At 41.4% G+C, this 26,461-nt stretch overlaps 1 protein-coding gene and 1 long non-coding RNA gene across 3 annotated transcripts in view; both read right to left on the bottom strand.

The window, feature by feature from the left end:
• Window positions 1–26,461, bottom strand: part of LGR4 (leucine rich repeat containing G protein-coupled receptor 4) — a 107,066-nt gene that overhangs the window by 74,610 nt on the left and 5,995 nt on the right. The window lies entirely within an intron of this gene.
• Window positions 298–6,076, bottom strand: LOC146405322 (uncharacterized). The gene is made up of 2 exons (XR_014837161.1): window positions 1,239–6,076; window positions 298–442 (listed from the first exon to the last, which is right to left on the bottom strand). It is a non-coding gene; the product is annotated as an uncharacterized LOC146405322 (long non-coding RNA).

The raw sequence follows: 26,461 nt of genomic DNA, 5'->3' as shown, positions 1-26,461 counted from the left end.
TCCCAAATTAGTAGTTAAGGTGTATTATATCCAAATATCAAAATCTGAAAACACATAAGAAAATAGCAGAGAAAATGCAAGTCTAGAAAGAATATCTATTTTCCTCACCTAATTTTTGAAGAATGTGTAACTATGGTTCTCAACCAGGGTGGATTCCTGTCCCCAAGAGACATTTGGCATTGTGTGGAGATATTTTTAGTTGTCCTAACTGGAGAAATGGGGGTTCATCTAATAAGTAGGGGCTCGGGATGGTGCTCAACTTCCTTCAAAGCATAGGAGAGGCTCTGCAATGGTTAATTTTTGAGGGGGGTCTTTTTTTAGGGGCATACCTGCAGCAAATAGAGGTTCCCAGGCTAGAGGTTGAATCAGAGCAGCAGCTGCCGGCCTACACCACAGCCACAGCAATGCCAGATGCAAGCCACGTCTGCGACCTACACCACAGCTCACGGAAACACCAGATCCTTAACCTACTGAGTGAGGTCAGGGATCGAACCTGCACCTTCACGGATCCTAGTTGAGTTCTCTACCACTGAGCCACAACGAGAATTCCACAACGGTTAATTCTATGTGTCAACTTGACTGGGCCACAAGGTGACCAACTATTGGGACAGACATGATTCTATGTGTTTGTCAGGGTATTTCTGCTTGAGATTAACATGGGAATCAGCAGAGTGAGTAAAGCAGATTGCCCTCCCCAAGGCGGGTGGGCCTCACCCTATCTGTTGAAGACCGGAATAGAACCAAAACGTAGAGAGAGGGTGGATTCACTCTACCCCTCTTCAAGCTGAGACATGTCTTCTCCTCCCTTCAGACTCAGATTCAGCCTGGAATATACCACCTGCTCTCTTGGGTCCCTGGCCTTCTCACCATCAGCTCTCCTGACTTCCAGACATTTGGAGTCACATTGAAACTATGCCATCAGCTCTCCTGGGTGTCTAGCTCACCAATTGCAGATCTTAGGACTTCTCAACTTCCATAACTGCAACAGCCAATTCCTTACCGTAAATCTCTTTATACAGACACACACACACACAAACACACACACACACACACACACATTCTATATCCTATATGTATCCTACTGAGTTCATTTTTCAGAAATCGGTCCACAATGGAGTTCCCGTTGTGGCGCAGTGGTTAAGGAATCTGACTAGGAATGATAAGGTTGCGGGTTCAATCCCTGGCTTTGCTCAGTGAGTTAAGGATCCAGCGTTGCCATGAGCTGTGGTGTAGGTCACAGACGCGGTTCGGATCCTGAGTTGGCTATGGCTCTGGTGCAGGTCGGAGGCTACAGCTCTGATTAGACCCCTAGCCTGGGAACCTCCATATGCGGTGAGTGCGGCCCTAGAAAAGGCAAAAAGAAAGAAAAAAAGAAATCAGTCCTGCAACAAAGAATTACCAGCCCAAAATGTCAAAGCCAAAGTTAAGAATACTGACATTTTCATAATGGAGATATTATTTATTATAACATAAAATCAACCGCATTAATCATCTTTAAGCATACAATTCAGTGGCATTGAGTACATTCATATTGTCAAGCAACCGTCACCACCACATCCATCTACAGAATTTTTCTCATCTTGCAGAACAGAAACTCTGTACCCATTAAATAATAATTCCCCATTCATCACTCCCTCCAGACCCTGGCAACCACCATTCTACGTTCTGTCTCTATGAATCTGACTAGTCTTAAGTACCTCATACAGAATGGAATCATACAGTATTCATCCTTTTGTGACTGGCTTATTTCATTCAGTATAATATCTTTAAAAGTTCACCTACAATGTAGCATGTGTCAGGATTTCCTTCTTTTTCCAGGCGGGATGACATTCCATTGTACCTCTATATACCATGGTTTGCTTATCTATTCATCTACCAGGGTGATTTCTACTTTTTGACTATTGTGAATAGCTCTGCTATAAATGTATGTGGTCAAATATCTCTTTAGGACCTGCTTTCATTATCTTTGGGTATATAAGTAGGTGTGGGATTGCTGGATCATTTGGTAATCACTTTGAAATTTTGAGGAACTACCATACTGTTTTCCATAGTAGCTGCATCATTTTCCATTCCTTCAGGTGTATTTTGAATCGGCAAGGCTCCCAATATCTGAAATTTCCTTCTGTCTGCCCCTTTCTGCTCTACTTCCCTCCACATAGCCTGGCCTTTTCATAAAGCTGGTCATGATCCAATACTTTAAAAACTGGAGCACCTTTAAAGAGAAACCCTAGGGAATGATGTTTTAATACGAATAATCATTTGCTAATGTTCCTTGAGGAACAGTTTCTATAGTGCATCTTAAGCAGGATGAAGGGGTGTATAGGGGCCTGGAGAACGTGGGAGGGAATACACCTGCATGCCCCAGAGATGATCCTTCTCCAAACTCATTCCAAAAGCCACCTCCAGCTCCAGTCTGCGAAACCTGATGGAAATAATTCCCATGCCATTGTGAGTTTTCTAGGTGGCGCCTCCTTTAAAAGGAAGGGTCTTCCTATTTTTGAGATCTCTTATTTACAGACACCTTATGGAAAAAGATTCTGGTTTTACATGGTATAGTACTACTACTGAGTACGCTTTCAACCCAAGGTCAATTATTTCCACAAGTTGATTCTTGGAGAAGTGTAGTTTTACATACTTACACACAAGACAAGAGTGAGTTCAAGATGCTCAAGAAGAGTTCAAATTCCAATTAATTTGTAACTCTGTTCCCAACAAAGACCTTCAGGCTTGTCCTGATTTCTTAACTAAAAAGTATGGTGACATACCTACATGGAACAGTCTGGGAGGGTAAGAAGGTAATATCCCATATATCTAGAGTGCTCTCAGGACCAGCAGCATCAGCATTGCCAGCTGTTAGAAATGCAAATTACTGTCTCTACCCCAGGTCTACTGAATCAGACACTTTGGGGCTGGAGGCCAGCTATCTGAGTTTTACTCACCCTCCTGGTGACTCATAGACACATCTCAGTGGCATCATTGAGAAGCACTGCCTAGATCTTACTTTTACACTCCTGCTATTATGTGAACTTCACAACAACCTTCTGAGGCAGGCAATGCTGGGAGAGTGTTCCTTTTTAAAAATGGGAAGACTAGAGTTCCCGCTGTGGCTCAGCAGAAACGAACCTGACTAGCATCCATGAGGATGTGGGTGCAATCCCTGGCCCTGCTCAGTGGGTTAAGGATCCTGCACTGCCGACAGCTGTGGTGTATATTACAGACAAGGCTTGGATCTGGCATTGCTGTGGCTGTGGTATAGACCAGGAAGTACAGCTCCAATTCTACCCCTAGTCTGGGAACTTCCACATGCCACACCTGTGGCCATGAAAACAAACAAACAAAAAATGGGGAATCTGAGGTACAGAACAGTCGCCTGACTTACCTCAAGTGATATAGCTAAGGAAATGGAGAGTTAGAGAAGATTAGTTTTTTATCGAGTCATGCAAGTTACATTACAGATGATGTAATTAGTATCATCCATGTGAAGGTCTAGAAAAAAATTGGGGGAAATCACATAATCAAGTAGTCTCATTATACAGTGACTAGAACCTAGAGCAGGTTTTATTTATTTATTTACTTATTTATTTTGCTATTTTAGGGCTGCATCCGCAGCATATGGAGGTTCCCAGGCTAGGGGTCAATTCGGAGCTTGCAGCTATCAGCCTACACCACAGCAACACAGGATCTGAGCTGAGTCTGTGACCTACAGAGAAAGGCCAGGGATAGAATTCCCATCCTCATGGATTCTAATCAGGATCGTTAACCTCTGAGCCACAAAGGGAACTCCTAGAAAGAGGTTTTACATTTGAGAAGACCACACAGCATCATAAGGCAAAGCTCATTCTCCATCAAGTCATTCCATTTGAGCAGTGAGCCTCCTCAAATGATAAGTCACTTTTTATTCCCCTGAGGTTCATAGGATAAATACTTAGTTTGGGACCTACTAGATATTTCACCAAAAAAAAAGCAGCACAGATGACTAAATAAGACCATTCTCATCATTAAACAAAAAGTCACCTCTGATAATCAAAGACAACAGGATGAGAAGGTTAAGGATACCAGGTAGGTAAGATTGAAGGAATGGATGGTGGACCTTAATCTGACCAGGGAAAGAAATGAATAAATGATGGAGAGGAAGTAAAAGGATGCAGGGACTTGAGTTCTTCAGGCTGAAAAATCTGATTAGTGACCGAGATGGAGAAATTGAGCTAAATATAAGAAAAAGAAGGAGAAGAAGAGGGAGAAGGAGAAGGAGATGGAGAAGAGGAAGAGGAAGAGGAAGAAGAAGAAGCAGTAGCAGTAGTAGTAGTAGCAGTAATGGTCAAGAGGTATTTAGCAGCTTGGGGTGTTAGCAAGGTCCAGGCTGTGGCCTTGGGAGAAAATGACTGCAGTGGAGTAGAACCAGGGCTCGCCAGTGTAATGGAGAGAAATGAAATGAGAGGCAAGTGTGTTGGAAGGAATTCCCAGTGGTATAAATGACAGGATTTATGGTAGCACAGGGGTGGCAGAAATGAGAAGACCCAGAGCTTAGCACCTAATTCTATTTTAGACGGAGCGGAGCAAGAAGCCAGCCGACGACAGTACTAGTGAGGGGTCAGAACTGAAGGTCATGTACCACCAAGGGAGCAGGGGTTGTAAGTGAAGGGGGAAGCCTGATGAGCCCCAGGCAGAAATAGGGCAGGGCAAGAAGTTCAATGCTACTCTTGTTAACAGTGTGGGAAGATGAGAGGCATGGAACCAAAAGGCTGCAAAGAATGAGCACCCTTGGGAAAGAACCGGTAAAGAGGCTGAGGATATAGGAAAATGTATCAACCTGAGAAGGAGAGTTAGAAAGAACATGGGGCAAAGATTTGGGTTGGAAAAGAGGATTGGGAAACCAAATTAGGGAGAAGAGACACACACAACCCACCTCCACCACCACCTCTTCATAGCAAAAGTACTCTCTTCCCTGGGTGTAAAAATGTTATCCCAAGACCCCAGTGGGCCCCAAACACAACTTCAATATTAAAAAGCTTGTCCAAGTGAAACTTAATTCCCTGCACCTGCACGACCAGGCTACCTACCCAGCTGTAAAGTCATATTTTATTTTGTTGTACAATTTGGGGGACCATGGCCTTCCATTTTAATGTAGTGAAAACCATCTATGAGGTAATCCTCTTCAAAACGGACCTGCAAAATGGGAAGTGAGTTAAGTGTTCTTACCCCTACTTGGCCCATAAGGACACACAGAAGTGACTTTCCCAGGGTTGCAGAGTAAGACAGAGCTAGGCCTGAGAAGACTCCTAAATGAATGATGACAATGATTCTCCAAGAACAAGTCAATATTCCAGGAGGTTCCCAGAGGGTCTGCAAAGCAGGGAGGAACCATGCTGGTTCTGTCTTAGGCCAAGGATTAAAAGAGGGCTGCAGAGGGAAACCATTTATTCTCATTAAATCATCCCAGAAAACTCAACCCTCTGCTACTAGAAAATCTAGTTAAGAAAGAAACAAATTTGGTAAGAAGCAAAGTTACTGGACTCTTACCCTTTGGCTTCAGATTTAGGAATGAGGTGACTCCTCATACCTAAAAAGGGAATTAGCACAGATTCAACATTTATTACCAAACCGAACTTGGGTCCATTGGCCCATCATGCAGCAAAGCCCATCTACTAACACCAGGCTGTGGCGAAGGAAAGTACAGCATTTCTTGCAGGGTGCTATGCAAGGAGAACAGGCCATTTGTGCTCAAAAGACTCGAAACTCCAAAATGGCTTTCAGGGGAGGATTTTTAAAGGCAACGTTTGGGGTGAGGGCAGATGCTTGTGAACTTTTTTCTGATTGGTTGGTGGTAGGTAACCAGGTGATGCTCTGGAAATCTTAATCGTCAACCTCCCACTTCAACTGGTCTAGGGTCTAGGTGCTTGTGGTCAGCCCTTAGTCACCGTCCTCCATCTGGGTGGGGGTCTTAGTTGTTGGAGAACATGTCAAAGATCAGATTGTTATAAATATCCCTGAAGGAAGAAACAGCATTCTATTTTATTGCTGAACTATGGTTCAAGCTACCATTACCTTTCCTGTTTAACCACTTTTCCTTGTTTCCACATTCCCTCACTTTACTGATTAGTAACGATTATACTTGAGTCTACTCTTTGGAACTCAGGGAAGGCCTAGGAGACTAAAGCTTTTTTCTACAAACAAGAAACAGGGAGCAAGGAGGGCCTTTTGAATCCAGGAGGGCACTGCAGGGTCCTACAAAGCTTCAATCCCCTTTTCCTTAATACTCCTCAATTCTGAGGGGAACAAGGGACGGGAACAAGAGAGGGCAAAAAGTTTTAGAGAGGTTAATCATAAACTTGGTTTTAGGGGGACCCAGTTTCACATTTCGTAGGAGCAGGCACTGCGCTAAGACACATAACATGCTCAACTCACTTAATTCTCACAACGACTCTGAAAGACAGGCGTTATTAACACCAACAAGAGGAATAAACTGAGGCTCAGCCAGGTTGAGACATTTCCTCAAGGAACCTGGACATGGTGCCTTGTCCATTGCACCAGGATGCCTCAAAAGATAAAAACAGAGACGTGGAGTCTTAGTGAGGGAAATCAGAGCTCACCCTGGTGCCCCAAGCCCCACCTCCTGCCCCGTCACCTAAGAGTGAATCAGAGCAGGGTGGATCCAAAGAGCAGATCCCTGTGCCCCTCCCCCCACTCTACCCCATTATTACAAGTTCATTTACTACCAAGGCTTACAGGAGAGTCCGCCCAAGTCACATTCCTACAGCAGAAAGTTAGAGGCACTGGTCATCTGCACTAATGAGTAGGTGGTCTCTCAGACTCATTTGTCCCACCTAAGTAGTCTATATACCAAAAAGGGCTTAAGACTGGGGCAACACCAACCCCTCTCCCAAATAATTACTCTGCAACTTTAACAAGGGGGGAACTATTAAAATTAATTGAGGGAAAAGTTGAAGCAGCTGACAGATAACAAATACCTTATATAACTTTCATGTTGGACTCATACCTAAAAAGCTGTCTAAAAACATATATGTATTTTACACACACACACGATATTATTTTTAAGAACTGTGGAATAGCTAGAACATGAAAATCACCCTTTCATGATAAATTCCAGGGCATATTCATAACAGGAGTCAGACAGATTTTGTTTTCCACCACACAGTTATATAAAAATAAACTGTCATCACAACATCCTTGTGGTAGTAAAAGGCCATATTTGCCTGCAGTTAAATCCAACAGCAGCTGCTCTATGGAAAAAGACGGCCCAATAATTGGCTTCTTTCACCTCTGTTAATCACGAACAAAAGTGTCATTCAGTTTCAAAATGGACAAAATGCTCCAATGGATGGTCAGCTAGCTGAGCCAATGGGGTGGAATAACAATAACCCTGTAGCATTTTCCTTTTTCCTTTTGTTTGGCCTTTCAAAGCCCTTAATTAAGACCTGCACAAAGCACCCCTACAGGCCTTTTTCAATGAGGCATTACACGCCTGTTTTCTTGTATTTAAAGAAAAAAAATAGCGGGGATTTTCTGAGACACATTAAACAGAATACACAATTTCCATTTATTTGCAACTGAAATACTGTTAAAATTTTAGAGCTTAAATATTATCATCAGTAACAAAGCCAGTTCTTTGCATTTCAGGCTTGGGGAGTGGAGGATGAAGGAGGGGTTGTTTAGAAGGGAGGTGGGGGGAGGTGGGGGAAGCAGGAGCCTGAGCAGGAGAGGACAGTGCCAACTTGGAGAAGTGCTGTGCAACCATTTCTCCAGAAATAAAACTGTTAGCAGACCTCATTTAGAACGATCGAGAGTGGGCTCCTAAACCTTTCAGTAGCCTAACATACACACACCAAAAGAAAGAGCAAAACGCATGAGGTATTCTTCAAGCAAACAGCTAGTCAATAGGGACCAAAAGTTGGAATTGAAACTGCTTCTTATAAACTCCTTAAATATCATAGAGAAAAAAATAAAACATTTTCACAGTTAAGCAATTTCTATAAGAACTTGTGTGGTTCAATAATTGACTTGGGCCTTTTTTTTTTTTTTTTTTTTTTTTTTTTCCTGTCTTGGCTTTAACAAAGCTTCACATATTAAGGTGGATATGAATCAGAATGCCTAGCTTTTAAAATCCTCCATAGCCTAATTAACTTTTCATTATTCAATTTTCCTTTTGCACAACTTTTAAAAGGCTGTTGTGTTCATTTTTAAACGCTCTGAAATACAATCTTTCCGGGTTGGAGACTGTTCTGAAAATACCTAGTCCTGCCCATAATTTGTTCCTACCTCCCCCCTCTCGCAAATATCCTGAGTGACAGCTTAATGTGACAGCTTTCTAGCCACAATTCACTGAAGGGGAGTGGCAGGTAGGGTTCTCGGAGAACAAATACCTAACAAAGCCATCATTCTGGGGAGTTACTTCCAAACTGTCAATCCAATCCATCAAGGAGAATGTGCTCCACTATTCTCTTGTAAATGTGCTTATTTCAAACGAGGCAGCACTCGGGCAGCTGCCCGCAGAAGACTAAATGACCCAGCTCAAATGTCACCTCTGCTGCGAAGCCTCCCAGCTCCCCAAAGCAGAGCAAGATCCCTTCCTCTTTGCTCCCACTGCCCTTTGTTTGTCCCTCCTGATGGCCCTCCCACACTGGATTTTATTTGTGTTTATGTCTATCTTCTCCACCAAAGCGGGTTACCCATGGCCACTTGGGAGCCAGGGGCGGCAGAGTGGAGGAGGACACGAGCCCCAGAGTAACACCAGGATGGTTCAAATCCTTGTTAAAGATTCTAAAATATGGCCTCGGATGTGTGGCCAAAGTGTCTTGTGCCTCAGCGTTGTGAGCTTAACCTGGGGATAAAAAATACCTTTCTCTTAAGGTTGCAGTGAGGATCATCAAGTGAACTGGGAGATGTAAAGTTCTCCGCACAATGCCTGGCACACGAGGGAGCTCAATCAGTGTTAAGACAGGAAGCATCATCCTTCCCTTCCCTCCTCCCCCCACGAAGGCTGGAGCACACCTGGAAAAACAGGCACACACTCAATGCTCATGGAATAAACTTGTGCTAAGCCTATTAGTTTATTACGTCCATTTCCAAAGGCAATCTTTCAATGTCTTTACATTTATTCAACATTTAAGGGTATATCATGTACAAGGCATAAAGATACGCAAGGGAAGAGCTAAAAAAGATGCTGTGTGTGACTTCATTCCTGCCCCTGTGGCGCTTACAAGCGACTCTGAGCAAGAGGCATCTGGAAATACATGCCTATGGTATTGACGGCTGACGTTATGCTTTCACAATATGTTTGACTGATATGCATTTTCTCAACAGTGTATTACATCACCAGCTATTTAAGAAACTTATGTACAATGTGTCTCATTTTGCTTTGGGAAGAGCAAGTAAGAGAGTTTAAGGACGTTGTATTTCATATACTTCAATGAAGCCTGTAATTCTAACTCTTACTAATCACGCTGATACAGCACATGTACTGGCTCCAGGTCCATAGCCTGGTCCTCTGACAACAGCCATTGCTCTCTGGAGCCCTGTAAGAGTCAAAACTATTTGCACATGAAATTAAAAAAAAAAAAAAAAAAAAGTGGGTCATGAACAAATGTGTAGCAAAATAACTGTTTCCATCATGTGCTTTTCAAAGACTTTATTTACTGCCAAAAACAGAATCACTTGTTTAAATGTTGCAATTCTAGTTAAGATCTACCTTAATGAAATCATTGCTGTTTTAAAAAACCACAATTAAATTTAAATAAATCATTCAGTGTTTTAGCTCTTTTTGAGTTAAAAAGAACATTATGGAAACAAAATGATTTTGCCACACGTTTGCTCATGACCCAATTTCTTTTGTTATAAAACACTAACTTCGTGAGAGTCTGAATAATGCAGTAAAGCTACCAATGAATATTTGCATTTGACAAGGTCAGGCAGATTCACAGCATCCTGTTCTCTTCAGAGGAGACTAATAAGAGAAAAATAGAAATTAACTCTGAAACCAACCAGCGGAGGAAGCTTCCTGAGGGCAGGCAGGGACACTGTCTCTTTCCTCTTCGGTTACTAGACCAGACCACCAACAAACATCTTTTCTCACTCTCTCATGGATATTGCAAATTCATACAAAACAAAAGACAAACCACCATGATAAATTTTGGCACTTTTCTCATTTTTCCATGGAAATACACAAATGGAGGGGAAAATTTTTACCTAGTTGACAATATCTGACAGTAAGTTAACTAAACTATAATAAGAAATCAAACTGTGTCCAGAGTCCTATTTTCTTCATCCAGGAGAAAGTGGTGTCGAGCATTCAGATAGTTACTGCAAAATAATCAATGCTACCTAAATATAATGAATCTGTAAAAGATCCCTGAGAGTTTAAAATTAATAGTGCTGAATTTATCATAGTATCAGGATTACTAAGTTTAGTAGGAATCTATTTTGATGATTGCATTAAAATATGAAAATACCATTTATGAGCAAAATTCTGTTCCTTGAGCTATTACAGAAATCAAACAGCAAATGTCTATACTATGCTGCAAATTTTAAACTCTCAAAATACTCCAGGAAATATATTACAGGTGGGCTTCAATTGTTTCTGCCATAAATAATTCCCCAGCCAATTAAAAACCAGATATGCTTTATTACCTACGTCGTAAGTATTCCTTCGATTTATCCCTTATGTTAGCAAAATGAGTTGTTTCTCCTAAAAACTGATCACTTACAGCAAAAATGTCTTGTAATCATGGAAAACAAAGTTATTTATGTGTACATAAAACATCTCCCTTAAAAAATTTTTAACTAATGCAATAAATGTGATATTTTATTTTCTAACAGTGTAGCTATACCCAAAACAGACTGACATACATTTACATTTATAATATTGAATGACTCTATGATGCCATTGTCATTCTGGACCTTCTCTGAGACAAATGGAGCAGTTAGTATTGTTCAAGGAAATGGGAAGGGATAGAATCTTGACATTGGGTGCCAGGGACCTGGGAGGGAAAGCTCTGAAACTATGTTGCCCCCACCAAATAACAGATTGTAACCTTGTAAATTGTCCATAGAGACACAGGCATATTATTCTACTTGAAACAAAGCCCTGGGCAGAATTAATACTTGAAATTCCTCCTGGCAGAATATTTTCAATTTCTTGCAGAAAATAGACACGTTCACTTCCACACACTTCCACTTGGAAAATGAAATAGAACCTCCCATAATGTTGTGGCTTTGAAATGGAAAAAAAAAAAAAAGTACTCTCAAGGAAAACTCAGCCCTGACCTCTGTTCCTTATTTGAGGGCACTAGATGCAACAATACCTATATTAAAAACTAAACAAACTAAAACAAAGACACCTCTTTGCCAACCCCACATAAACCTCTTTGTTTCATCCCAGGAGTCTGAGTCCACTCTTGACAGGGATCTATTACGTAATGGGTCTCCTCTATACTGTGACAAGGTCAACCTGTGACTGCCTTACGAAAAACATGTTTGCTGTTACGAGTCTAATCTTATTTCCGAAGCTGGCATAACTGTTCACTTAAAATAAGGACATGTTAACTTTGAAAAGAGAGACTACAAGAGAATTATCTAGGCCAGTTTAGTCATGACTTTCTCTTCCTGCAACTTCAGACACAGCCATCGCACTGCTGCTTTAACGAAGAATCTACCAGCCACATCATTCAAGAACTGAGGCCTAAGTCACTATGTCAAAGGTATAAATTATGGTCCAAAGACAGCTCCAGACACTGCTGAGCTTGGATTTGCTTACTGAGCAACCATGTTGTTCCAAACACACTAAATGCTTAAGAGGCTAAAGGGCAGTGGAGGCAATTATTGGAAGGAAATTTCTCACGAGGCCAGAAAGGAATAATTAAGTCTTTGCATGCTAAATCACATCACTGGGGTTAACAATGAAGTAATCAAGTGTAAATGGTGACAAAGCCCATCTATAGGACTCATGAAAGGAAATTAAGGTTGTGGGTAATCTAAACTATTGTTGCTTAAATACCACAAAAATTAGTCCCTAAAACTTCATTCATTTATCCTCTCTTTACACAAATGTGTGTGCTTTTTGTGGGAGGCAAGAGATTGGTTAATCCAGCAATTAGGGCAAATATATTGAATCATCAGAAGTAAAACACCACTCAGCTACTAATTCACAGGCAGAGATCCAACACCATTCCCATCCTACTTAGACTGTACCAGGCGCTCAGTAATGAAGGACCTCCATGATAGGAGACGCATATGGGTTTGATTCAAATATAATGGCTAAAATCATTTAAGTGATAAACCTAATGCATACTTTACATATTACACTTTCTATGCTGCAGGGCATAGAAAAGAATTCACACATGTATAAACACACACACATGCACAGAGTTGGGATGTGGGAAGACAAATTTGGGGAGAAAGATGCAGGATGCACACATTATCTTCAGTAACTGCTGAACAGCAATTAAAATTGGTTAGATTCTGGAGTTCCTGCTGTGGCACAGTGAGTTAAGGATCTGGCGTTGCTGCAGCTGTGGCTCAGATTCAATCCCTGGCCCAGGAACTTCCATATGCCACAGGTGCAGCCAAAACAAAAAAGTCTGGTTAAGTTTTAAAGGGAGCAAAATAATGTGGACCTGACATTTTAACTGTCTAGATTCAGACTTGGGCTTTGCAACCTCAGGTTATTATCTCAACTCAGAAGCAGAGTTTCCTCATCTTATTTAAGGAGTGAGGTCAAGATCAAGATTTCTTTTTCTTTTTTTTTCTTTTTTGGTCTTTTTGCCTTTTCTAGGGCCTTTGCCTTTTCTAGGGCCGCTCCCAAGGCATATGGAGGTTCCCAGGCTAGGGATCTAATCGGAGCTGTAGCCGCAGGCCTACGCCAGAGCCACAGCAACACGGGATCCGAGCCACGTCTGCAACCTACACCACAGCTCACAGCAACGCCGGATCGTTAACCCACTGAGCAAGGCCAGGGACCGAACCCACAACCTCATGGTCCCTAGTCAGATTCGTTAACCACTGCGCCACGATGGGAACTCCAAGATTAAGATTTCTCTAAGATTTCTCAAGACTCTAAACTGATCTGGGGCATTTCTTCTTCTTTTTCTTGTTGATGGAAATAATTTAAGACTCATCAGAAGTTGCAAAAATAGTACAAAGTTCCTATGCATCCTTCACCCATTTTCCCAAGGGCAACATCTTACATGACCATAATACATTAGCTAAACCAAATTTACTTCGGTACAACACTATTATTTTGAACTACAAACCCCTACTCAGATTCCACTACTTTTTATATGCACTAATTTTTTTAAATCACACTTATGAATTCATATAATCACCACTACTATCAGGGTAAGGAAATGTTCCTTTACCACATACACACACGAACATATTATTGTACTTGAAACAAAGCCCTGGGCAGAATTAATATTTTCAATTCCTCCTGGTAGAATATTTTCAATTCTTTGCAGAAAATAGACACTTTCAATTCCACAAACTTCCGCTTGGAAAATGAAACAGAACCTCTCACAAGGTTGTGGCTATTTAAGAAAAAAAAACTTTCAAGGAAAACTCCTCTCACATCTATTCCTTCTTTTAGGGCATCAGATGCAGGTGCACCTATATTAAAACTTAATTGAAATAAAACAAAGATTTCTCTTTACTATCACTGCCCCATCACTGCCTGCTGCTACCCCTTCAGAGTCCCACTGTTCTCTCATCTCTAAACCTAGCAACCACTGACCTGCTCTCCATCACTATAATTTCTAGAATGTTTCAAATGGAATCACATAGCATACATAACCTCTGGGATTGGCTGTTCACCCAGCATAATACCTTTGAGAGCGATCCACGTTAGTGCATGTATCAATAGTTGGTTATCTTATTGCTACGCAGTAGTCCACTGTATTGATATTCTAGTTTATTATGGCATGTAACAAATCTTTTTGTGTTTTAACTAAGTTATAATTAGGAGGTGGGGAGCTTTTAAAATCTTATTTTGTCACTGCTTAAGATGGATTCATATTCCAAAAGACATTGACTGATCCTCTTAATCAGTAATTATCTTAACCACTTCAAAATGTAAGACTTCCCTGACCACCCTACTTAAATGGTGAGGCCCCTTCATGCTGCTTTATTTTTCTTGAAATTATTTAATATCATGTGACCTCATATATCTATTGTGTTTATTTTTTTATTTTTTTAATTGTCTACCACCATCCCTACCCCCTGCTAAATAAGTTACATGAGGACAGGGACACGGTCAGATGTCATCAGAGATCTGTGTCCCCAGCACCAAGAACAGAGTTTTTTTGCCATGCTCGTGGCATGTGGAAATTCCAAGGCCAGGGATGGAACCTGTACCATAGCAGCAACCTAGGCCACAGCAATGACAATGCTGGATCCTTAACCCACTGTACCACCAGGGAACTCCCCAAAACAATTATTAATATTTAATAAGTATATGTTGAACTAATCAATTTTAAAGTAATGACTTATTACCTCAATAAGTAATTATTACTTTAGAGCTGAAGACCTACTGATTCCATGAGTCATCACACCAATATTAGCAGCTCTCAAAAAATAATTTGAACTGATAAAATTATTTGCAGGAAACCTTTTTATTTATCTTCACAAATTAACTATCTCCTACAATTTCAATGAAGTACTGGGCCCTGAAAAACTGGACAAAAGACAAGGAAGAAACACAGGAAATCTTAGCATCTGATAAGCATAAGCCACAAGCAACATAAGTCACAAGTCCCATTAAATATTAAAGGTTTACATAGTCAAAGAGAAGACCATATACTCTGTAAAAGTCCTTCCTTCTGCTTTGTTTTGTCGACATATTCTGGAGGGCAACCAATGGTCTGGGTAAGTCATACAGCTAAATGTAACTGGATTTTTTCCATTTTAAATGGGGACTGTGAGCCAGATCAACTGTTTTCTACCACTTATTAAGGGAAGTGGACAAAAAAAGGAGGGAAAGTTGGAAAAATATTAGCAAAAATTTGGTTATTATTTTACATAGTTGAAATGTTTAGCAAATAATAAAAAGATATCAGGTCTATAAACATACAAACATAAATATATACATGTATATATAAATTTATTTATTTATTTATTGGGAACACATATATATGTAAATATAGCCTCTTTGATGATTGGCCCATAACACACATGAGACTTTTAAGACCACTGCACCAAAGACCTTGAAGATTTTGAAGGCTCCAAATCTACATTCTAAGAAGCTGAGAACATTCAAGTGGAGGACAAAACAGATTTAACTTCTCTAGAACTAATTCCTCATCTATAAAGCAAGAGGTTCATAATACCCACAATATACAAGACAGAGAATTGCCTGCATCTAGGAAGAGCACTAAAGGATACCGTCATGCAACCCACCCAATTAAATGACCCTGGTCTGATAAAACAAGATCCAACACCCCATCCACAAAACCTCATTTACTACCTGTGTGGCCTCACCCTCTGGAGGCTCCCAATCACTAAGATGGAGAATAAAAGCACATGGGAGCTCCCGTCGTGGCTCAATGGTAGCGAACCCAACTAGTATCCATGAGGACAAGGGTTTGATCCCTGGTCTGGCTCAGTGGGTTAAGGATCCAGCATTGCCGTGAGCTGTGGTGTAGGTTGCAGACACAGCTCAGATCCAGCGTTGCTGTGGCTGTGGCATAGGCCATCCGCTGGAGCTCTGATTTGACCCCTAGCCTGAGAACCTCCATATGCCACATATGCAGCCCTAAAAAGACAAAAAAAAAAAAAAAAACCCACACATGCTTTAGAGGGCTGCTAGGAATATCAAAATGGTGTATGTAGGGTGCTTCACCTAGTGCTCAATGACATTTATTACTTGTAATGTCTGTGTTAATGACAAGATGATCGTGATAGTTTATCTGAATGGTGAGACAGACCATAAAGAAGGTCTTCATGACAAAGAATCCAACTTAGGTGCATTAAAATAGCTAAATGCAGCAAGAAGACAACCTGTAGAGTTATCCAGTAAATGACTCGCCAAGATGCGGCTGCTTCATTCAAAATCAGAATTCACAGATTCAATTGTGAACAGACCTGCTGCTAAAGGAAAGAGTACGTAGATTTAAACAGGAACCCATCCAGTCTGTAAAATATTAACAGCTTAATAAACATCAGCTCACAATCCAAAAACACGGTGTTCAAGTCAACTGAGGAGTACCAGCTAAATTAATACCAAGTTGACTACATGAAATGCCTTGGGGGGAAAAAAAGGCTCATGGGTGATTCACTTTTATGCTGACTTCCCTATAAAAACATCTTCAACAGGAGAGGCAGGAAATTCCAGTAAGCAAAAGGGGGCAGCTATATGGAAACCATCACACTGCACACTTGCTTTTTCATTTACTTGGGGGTTTTGGTTTAAAGAACATTCAGAAGTTTGTTCCTTAAGAAACAGAAAAGTGAGTATGTCAACGGATCTGATCCTCATATACCATCTAAGGGACTTCCACAAAAGAAAAAGCAAGCCAAAATGCACACAACGGGTATTTCTTTTCCTGACTCAGAAAAACACCATTAACCTAGAAAATGATGTGAAAGCTTTGTAACGAAGATGTTCAGAAAGCAAGGAGACCAAGTGAGAGAGACTGTTTAAAAAATTCTGCACTGAATGAAAGACAACTTAATTTCACCCAGCGAATTGATTTTTGTTTTTCCTTCAGGGCCACATGGCAAATGGAAGTACCAAGCTAGGGGTCAAATGGGAGCTATAGATGCTGGCCTACACCACAGCTCACAGCAACACCAGATCCTTAACTCACTGAGAGAGGCCAGGGATCAAAACCGAATCCCCATGGATCCTAGTCATTACCACTGAGCCACCATGGGAACTTCCGCCATGAAGGGACCTCCCCCAGTAAATTGATTTTTTAACACAGCTTACACAGATCAAGTCACAGTCCCCACTATATACCCAAACAGGTATGTATGCTTTTTTTTGAATGCTTTATTTTCAATTCTGATTTGTTTTTTCCCCTGTAATACAATCTGTCACCTCTCACCATTTCATTTCTCATTTTAACTCTTACCTCTTCTCTGAAACTGTCAACTATTCCAGGTAACTACAGGATGGACAAGCAAATACCAAACACCAACTACCACCCACTAACTGGGATGTTAGTGCAAGTTACCTAACCCTTGCCAACCTCTGATTGCTCAGCTTTAAAAATGGGAACCATGCCATATGTAACATGCCTAATACACATGTAGGCCTAGCAACCCCTCAGCAAATCTCCATTTTCTTGAATCAGATTTTTCAAACACATACGCTAATACTTCAGTTTTTTCACTGTCAACAACATGCTCCACATTGGTATCATTTCTACATGAGTCCTTGGGGTATCATGGTTAAATGCCTCGTAGCTAAAAGAAGGTTAACAATTCTACCCTTGTAAAAATACAGACACTTAAACATAATCACTTATTAACAGCTCTTGTGAATACCACATATGTACCATGTTCACCGTATATTGAGGTTATACATAATTAGTGATATCAAACCTCTAAGACACTAAAATCTAGATCAACATTTTCTCTTTTTTTTTGCTTTTTTTTTTAAGGGCTGCATCTGCAGCATATGGAGGTTCCCAGGCTAGGGGTCTAACTGAAGCTGCGGCTGCAGGCCTACACCACAGCCACAGCAACTCAGGATCCAAGACACATCTCTGACCTACACTGAAGCTCTCGGCAATGCCAGATCCTTAACCCATTGAGTGAGGCCAGGGATCAAACCTGCATCTTCATGGATACTAGTCGGGTTTGTTACTTCTGAGCCACAACAGGAACTCCATAGACCAACATTTTTTTATGAACATATACTCACCAAATGATCCAGGATCTCACTTCTAGGTATTTACACCAGGGAAATGAATACCTTACGTTCATACAAAAACCTCTATGTGCATATTTATAGTTGCTTTATTCGTAACTACCAAGAACTGGACACAAGGCAGATGTCCCTCAACAGGAGGAATGGATAAACAAATTGTGGTACATCATACAGTGGAATATGCCTCAACAACAAAAAGGAGTATACATACCAACACATGCAACAACATGGTAGTCTCTGGCCCAAAAAAAAGGGAGTTCCCGGTTGGTCTAGTAGTTATGACTCAGCACTTTCACCGCTGTGGCCCAGGTTCAATCCCTGATCTGGAAACTGAGATCCCACACCAAGCTGCTGCTTGCTGCAGCCAAAACAAACAAACCCAACATTGTAGACTCTCAAATGCATTATGATAAGTAAAAGAAGCTAGGCACAAGACTACATCTGTTACAGTCCATTCACATAACATTCTGGTAAATGCAAAACAATATAAAATAAGAGACCCGGAGTTCCCCTCATGGCGCAGTGGTTAACGAATCTGACTAGGAACCATGAGGTTGCGGGTTCGGTCCCTGCCCTTGTTCAGTGGGTTAACGATCTGGCATTGCCGTGAGCTATGGTGTAGGTTGCAGACACAGCTCGGATCCCGAGTTGCTGTGGCTCTGGCGTACGCAGGTGGTTACAGCTCTGATTCGACCCCTAGCCTGGGAACCTCCATATGCCTCGGGAGCAGCCCAAGAAATAGCAAAAAAAAAAAAAAAAAAAAAAAAGACAAAAATAAATAAAATAAAATAAGAGACCCAAGGTAGAAAATAGATCGTGAGTTGCCAGGGACCACAGGTGAAGAGAAGGGTTGACTACAAAGGGTGCAGAGGGAGGGATGGAGATGTTCTAAATCTTAGGGGTTTTTGTTTCTTGACTGGTGGTTTTGTTTTGTTTGTTTGTTTGTTTTGGCCATGCTTGAAGCATAAGGAAGTCCTAGGCCAGGGACTGAACCCATGACACAGCTGTGATCTGAGCCACAGCAGTGATAACACCAGACCCCTAACCTGTTGAGCCACCAGGGAACTCTCATGTTCTCGATCTTGATGGTGGTGGTGGTTACATTCCTGTATATGTTTCAAAACTGTATACCAAAAAGGCGAAATTTAAGATTGAGAGGTTTAGGAGTTTTCCCTCTGAATTCTTAGTTATGAAGGTCAGTTAAGCAGTCAGAGAAGGAAGATGAAATATCGGAGATTATGCTACTTATGTTAGAACACACATACAGAGTCACTAAAACAAAAGTGAGGGGAGGATCTATGTATATGTATAACTGATTCACTTTGCTGTACACCTTAAACACAATATTGTAAGACAACCAATAAAATTTTTTTTAAAAAAAAGGGAGGGGAGGAGTTCCTGTGGTGGCGCAGTGGTTAACAAATCCGACTAGGAACCATGAGGTTGCGGTTTCGATCCCTGGCCTTGCTCAGTGGGTTAAGAATCTGGCGTTGCCGTGAGCTGTGCTGTAGGTCGCAGACTCAGCTCAGATCCCGCGTTGCTGTGGCTGTGGTGTGGGCCGGCGGCTACAGCTCCTATTAGACCCCTAGCCTGGGAACCTCCATGTGCCACAGGTGCGGCCCTAAAAAAAGACAAAAAAAAAAAAAAAAAGGAGGAGAACCTCAAATAGGCTCCTTTGCAAACAACCACAAAACCAAAACTTTTTAAAATATAAACTTCCAAGGGCCAAAAAATTTAAAGGAATTCTATTATAATTAAGAACTACAAAAGGAATTACTCTTACAAGAAAATGTGAGAGGCCGTAATTTCTATTAACATGGTCTTTTACAGCAAATGCTCAGTAATGATACCAAGAACCATCAGAAATACCTTGTGAATGAGATGCATATATACATTTAAATATTTGGCTATACTGGGATAAAACAGGAGCTTATTTCCTTTTCGATAAATCATCAACTCCTGTCCAAAACCAACCTGCATGTCTGAGAAACAATAGAACTAGAAATTCAGGCTAGGGTAACCTGAGGGTTGGAAAGGACCCTGACAAAATATATGTCATTATTTCCTCCACCAAAGTCATGGCTCTTCTCATCTTTGGTGTCATAGGATTTTTTTGTTCTTTTTCTCCTTCTGGAATGCCACTTCAGCCACGGTGGTGCCAAGGGCAAATCCTTTAACACAGAAGAAGACCTGAAAAGGACAGCAGTTGATTTACCCCTCTTATCTGAGATCTTGGCCCTCTCTCACCACACCTGCTGACATGCCTACACACCATGGATTCAGATGCCACAGAGCAAAGCCATTAATGCTAGCTGAACTTAAACCAAGTGCGCACTAAAAGTTGGCACTATGCAACAGAAACCTTAAAGGTCAGTGTGGCAGGGCATGGCTGACGTGAGAATGATCAATTGACCTCCTTCTGCAGACTGAAAAACATAAAGGCAGACATTCCTCAAGGCATATTCTAGCAGGAATCAAACATCCTCCTTCCCAACTTGTGTATCCGTCAAACACACACCGCTTATCAAACCTGGGAGAACAGCCTTGAACATCCTGGGTGCATGCATGCTTGCTCGCGCGCTCTCTCTCTCTCTCTCTCACACACACATTCACACACACACACACACACACACACACACACACACACACACACAGGCACATGCACACACACATTTGTTTCGGTGAAATATTTGATGAAGTAGGAAACCCCACCATGGAAGCAGGTCATTCAAACTTAATTCAAACTGATAGTAGGAACTGATTTATCCAAAACATGAGATTTCCTTTCCACTGAGCTTTGGAAAACACAGTGTGATGGCTAATAGCAGAGCCTGTGGTTAGCACACAAACTTGCCAACCTACCATGAAGGATGAAGCCTTCTGCTGCATGCCCTCACAGCCCCAGACTGTTTGCAAAGGGCAGGAATGAGATATTCCATATGTTTTCTTTGTCAGTGACATGGCTATTGAAAGCAAGGCCATGGTAGTCTCCCTGCTGAGGGACTGGGTCAAGCTATTCATGTGTAACCAGGCAGATGTCAAGATGGTAATGGGAAAAACATCTCAAACATTTTTTTTTTTTAAAGAAAGAGACACAGGGTAGAAAATGCACAACTGTATTTGAAACACTCGGCCAATCTAAACAGGCGGTGAGCACTCCTGCATCTGTTAGCTGCTACTCTGGCTTTATTATTCATTTTCAAATCAGATCTGAATCAAAACCCAGAGAAGTTTTTAAAGTTTCTGAGAAAGACTTAACTGTGCTTAACAAGAAGGTCATATAACTTTTGAGAAATATGAAAGATTTTAAAGAAAGGATTGTAGTTCTAAAACGACTTCTAGGATAATAAGTTTTCTTTACAAAACACAAGCTTTGATCCCACATATGAAAAATACACAGATATTCAATAACCAAGTATCATTTTCAAAGGTTTTTTTTGTTTTATTTTGTTTTTTGTTTTTGTCTTTTTAGGGCCTCACCTGTTGCATATGGAAGTTTCCAGGCTAGGGGTGGAATCAGAGCTACAGCTGCTCACCTACACCACAGCTCAAGGCAACGCCAGATCCTTAACCCACTGGGCGAGGCCAGGGATGGAACCTGCATCCTCATGGATGCTAGTCAGATTCGTTTCCATTGAACCACAATGGGAAATCCCATTTTCAAGTTTCTTAAAAGAAAAAGTTTTCCCCGGAGTTCCCGTCGTGGCTCAGTGGTTAACGAATCCGACTAGGAACCATGAAGTTGCGGGTTCGATCCCTGGCCTTGCTCAGTGGGTTAAGGATCCAACGTTGCTGTGAGCTGTGGTGTAGGTTGCAGACACAGCTCAGATCTGGCATTGGTGTGGCTCTGGCGTAGGCCAATGGCTATAGCTCTGATTAGACCCCTAGCCTGGGAACCTCCATATGCAGCAGGAGAGGCTCTAGAATAGGCAAAAAGACAAAAAAAAAAAAAAAAAAAAAAGTTTTCCCCTAATCTGCATATTGCTAGAAACAAAGTGATGTGAAGAAATAAGCACTCAGCTAAATTGTCCATCCTGAATAAATCTTATCCATCCCCAATATGGAGAGTGATAAGAAACTTTGCCAGGCACTCATTAGCATGAGGCTCCTTAAGGAGTTAAGCATTGTCTCAAACATCCTCAGTGTTCCAAAGACTGGAAGTAGAAAATCAGTCTCTAAAGACCACACTGAGACTGTCTAAGGTCACCTGCCCATTTGCTATGAGGAGAAACACTTCATTTCCCTATGAGGAGACCATCTTTTGACCTGAGCAGCCCTCTCAAAAAAGCAGGGCCCAATCAGACACCAAGGCAAGACAACAGGATTTCCTCTGCACGCTCTCCTCTAGAGAAACGGTAACTCCCCACTGTTAGGCTTTCTTGTTAGAGAGGGAATAGCTCCACCTCTAAGAAGGGATCTTGGAGTTCCCTGGTGGCCTAGCGGTTAAGGATTTGCCATTATCACTGCTGTGGCTCAGGTCACTGCAGCAGTGCCAGTTTGATCCCTAGTTCGGAAACTTCTGCAAGCCTCAGATGCACTACCCTGCACTAGTCGTTCTCCACCAGGATCTTTAAGATTTTCTGCATGATGACACTACCAGATGAGAAAACTTTTTTTCCATTAGCACTGGGCTCACTCTGCAGGTCTCCAACAGGCGAGGAACCTGGCATATGGAAGTTCCCAAATGAGAGGCTGAATCGGAGCTGCAGCTGCCAGGCTACACCATTGCCACAGCTACGTGGGATCTGAGCTGTCTCTGCAACCTATGCAGCAGCTCACAGCAACACCAGATCCTTGGTCCACTGAGTGAGGCCAGGGATGGAACCTGCATCTTCATGGATCCCAGTTGGGTTTGTTACCACTGAGCCACAATGGGAACTCCCAAACAAAACCATTTTGAAGGTCTGTTCATAAAAACAGGCCTGTAAAAAGAATACTGGAGAGTAAATAGTGACATGAAAAGCATGACTATGGACTTGAAATGACCTTGGAGAGAACAGAAGGTCAGCAAGAAAAATATTTTGCTACAAAGAAAATATTATGATTTTAAAACAAACTCCACTCATCAACCAAATGAACCAGTAGTAGCAGAGAATGGATGAAAGCTGGGATTATGATAAACTGCTAAATATCGGTGAAACAATACAGATCTCACGAGATACATGTGTCATCTTTCAAAACATGATACTAAAATATTAAATTCATTGCTTATTCCTTTCTTAAATCTGATCAAATGATATGAGAATTCTGAGCATGCTCCATCTGAGATAAGGAGGGGCCCAACGAGGAACCAAGGGGCGATGGTCTGATTCAGAAAATGCCAAAACTGGATTTAGCGCCTAAAACAGAAGAGCCCATGAACAGTCCTCAGGAACGTTAAAAAACCTAAAGGTTAATCAACATTATGTGCTTTCTCTCCCCAACCCTACCTCCATAAGAGCTGCTAGCCTTTAGAACAGAGTTCTCAAGGTATAGGGTACTCAACAGAGGGAACAGTACTGATTCTCTGGAGATTCTCAGGCAGGAAAGCAGAGATGGCTTCCAGACAGAGGAAGGGTGACGATCTAGAACAGAGAGGCAACCAGGGACGGGCCTCCTCTCTCCTGAGAAAATCTAGTTGGCCAAGCCCTTCTCGTGAGATCTGTATTGTTTCTCTAAGGGCCACTGAGCATGAAGCCCACCCTGCAGGAAAATGGGAGAAACCGGAAGTCAACATCAGAGCCCAGGCCCCAGAACTTGAGAGAAGGTCAACTTGGAAGCACACCTCCTACCTTGCACTTCCAAACAAGGAGAGGGTGAGACTTCTCATGTCTGTCTATCTACCTTCCTAGGAAAACAGCTCTACTCAAGATCTTTAGGGAAGTTCTGATGTCACCACTTGCACTAAGTCACAGTCACCCTGTGGCTTATACTGAGAGGTCCAGCAGGTACTTAGAGCCCAGTGTGGGGTGAGGTGGGTGGTAGTGAACAAGTGGGACCCCAAGCAACCCTAGACACAGGCCTAGCCTTGCCTCCCACAGCGCCAAGGAAAAAGCACCCTCTCCCTGCCAAAGATCTACTTGGAAGGGAAAACTTCCCCACAGAAAACTTTAGACAGGAACTAGGTGGGGGGTGGGGATTGAGGATGGATATCTAACTCATGATTTTTCTGGATACCAGGTTCTCAAATATGATTCAAAGAGCAAAATTATTCTGTTACCAGTGTGCATTGAGATTTTCATTCTCTCAGTGGAATTAAATTATTCCAAACAAGTTTTATTTAAAATGTTGTTAAAAAAAAAAAAAAAAAAGGCTACATTCTCCTAGTATAAAAATAAGAGGGAAAGGAGTTCCTGTCGTGGCTCAGTGGTTAACGAACCCAACCAGGAACCATGAGGTTGCAAGTTCGATCCCTGGCCTCACTCAGTGGGTTAAGGATCCAGCGTTATCGTGAGCTGTGGTGTAGGTTGCAGATGCGGCTTGGATCCCATGTTGCTGTGGCTGTGCTGTAGGTCAGCATTTGTAGCTCCAATTCAACCCTTAGCCTGGGAACCTCCATATGCTGCAAGTGCGACCCTAAAAAGACAAAAAGACAAAAAAAAAAAAAAAAAAAAGAGGGAGAAAAACCTAGCTTAATGGGCTTACCTAACATCTTACTTCTCTTGACTCCAATATTTAGATACAAATGAAGTAGGAAGGATAAAAGGTCATTAAATATCCAGTAATATATTAAATACGCTTCCCCCACATATTTTCTCACTAACACAGACAACAGACCAGCCTGGGATCTAAACGTATACCCAGTCTTGGCCCAACTGCCTCCCAAAATATCTATGGTTTACATTTCCTTATGTGGATAGACTCATAGTCTTATGGGCCCATGGGGAGGTGTTCAATGCTTTCCCCACAAGATCTTACAGTACAGAAAGGCTAAGAGAACTACTTTTTTTAATGTTCATTTCCAAAGTCTAGACTATTAGATGGGCATTCCTGAACCCCAATCACTTGCATCTAAAATAAGAGATGCAGGGAGTTCCCTGGTGGCTCAGCAGGTTAAGGATCTTGAGTTATGACACTGCTGCAGTGGGTTGTTGCTCTGGTGCAGGTTTGATACCTGGCCTCAGAACTTCTACATGCCATGGGCACAGCCAAAACAAAAATAAAATAAAACAAAATCAGAGATGCAAAATGCCAAATCTTGCTGTAGACTTACTGCAGTGGGGCAGAGTGTGTAAAGGGGAGGGGATGACCTGGCTAGCATGCTTTTTTGACAATTAAAATATGTAATGATATCAAAACATGTTTTGAAAAATAAAAAAAACCACCCATTCAAGAGTTTTAATTGTCTGTACATGACATAGAATACTTCTGTTCACTTTAAGAAACTTGCTTAAAATAGATGTCATATATAAAGTTTAATATTAAATATTTGTCTATGAGTATGTGAATCCAGAATAGATTACTAGATAATTACATCTTGCCATCTAAAGGTATCTGAGAGGTAACTTGCTCAAGTCACTACTTGAGAAAGTTGAGATGTTACTAAATGTATATGAACTATAAAAGCATATATACACTCAATTTTGAACTCACCCAATTTTTAGACAATAGAGCCAATACCTGGCCTAGAGTTTGCTCATCAAGTGTTTAAAGATGCAAAAGAAATGTCCAAAAAGGCAGACAAATTAGCCATTGTATAAGAGTACTGATTTGCTAAGTACCCTAGATTTTTTTTCCTTAACTGACAGAATTTAAAACGGGAACATTTTATTATCCTCAATGAAGCTTTTGAAAAACTACGCTTGACTGAACGAAGTTGGGGGGACGAAAGGTATCCACATTCTTTCATTTATAGTTTAAGCTTTTGGCACTGCCAACAACTTGGAGGTTGCAGGAGGCAATTAAAGAGCAACCTGGATAACACATTTCTAAAGCCAAAACCTTGATCTCCAGTTTAAAAAAATTAAAAGAGCAAAGCTGTCTCATCAAGTTACATTAGTTACATTCTTCAGAGTGATAGGCACATTGGGCAGGGTGTAACTTTTAACCCAGGTATACCTGTAAATACTGTGCTTTTATGGAAATTTATCTTTTTTATAAAGAAAAAGTGAGAGACAGTCTTAGAAAAAATATCAGTGAGTCACTAAAGTATTTCTGCAACTTTATTTGCTTGATGTTCTACACAGATTCAGAGAAACTCAAAGCAGTGAGACATTAGTCAACATCTGGTCCAATAGCCATCATTTCTTTATAAGAAAAAGGACAGGCACAACCAAGGAAACCAAAGACCAAAACCCAAACTTGTAGTGTGTCCATGCTTTCCACTACTAAAAAGATGACTAAAATAAGAATTTGAAAGATAAATTGACAAAGGCCAAGAAAATGCCCAAACTTGCCTGGATCCACCTACTAGTATAGAACTTTGATCTTCCCTGAGAGATTTAAGTTGTCAGATGTTACCTTACAATTCTAATGGTAAGTGCCAAGGGCCTGGACATTAAATGCCTGTGATACGGTGACTGTCGTTAGCATTTAGTTCGACTGAAAATCATAAACTATGAGTGTTTACCGCAAGCCTTCAGGAACCCGGGATGAGAGAGGCTC

The sequence above is a fragment of the Sus scrofa genome, chromosome 2 (assembly GCF_054392235.1).
Source record: "Sus scrofa isolate SSC_HxYL_T2T_F1_AM1 chromosome 2, Sscrofa_HxYL_maternal_Yorkshire_Landrace_v2.0, whole genome shotgun sequence".
Taxonomy (NCBI): domain Eukaryota; kingdom Metazoa; phylum Chordata; class Mammalia; order Artiodactyla; family Suidae; genus Sus; species Sus scrofa.
This window is presented reverse-complemented; position numbering and strand designations above follow the sequence as displayed.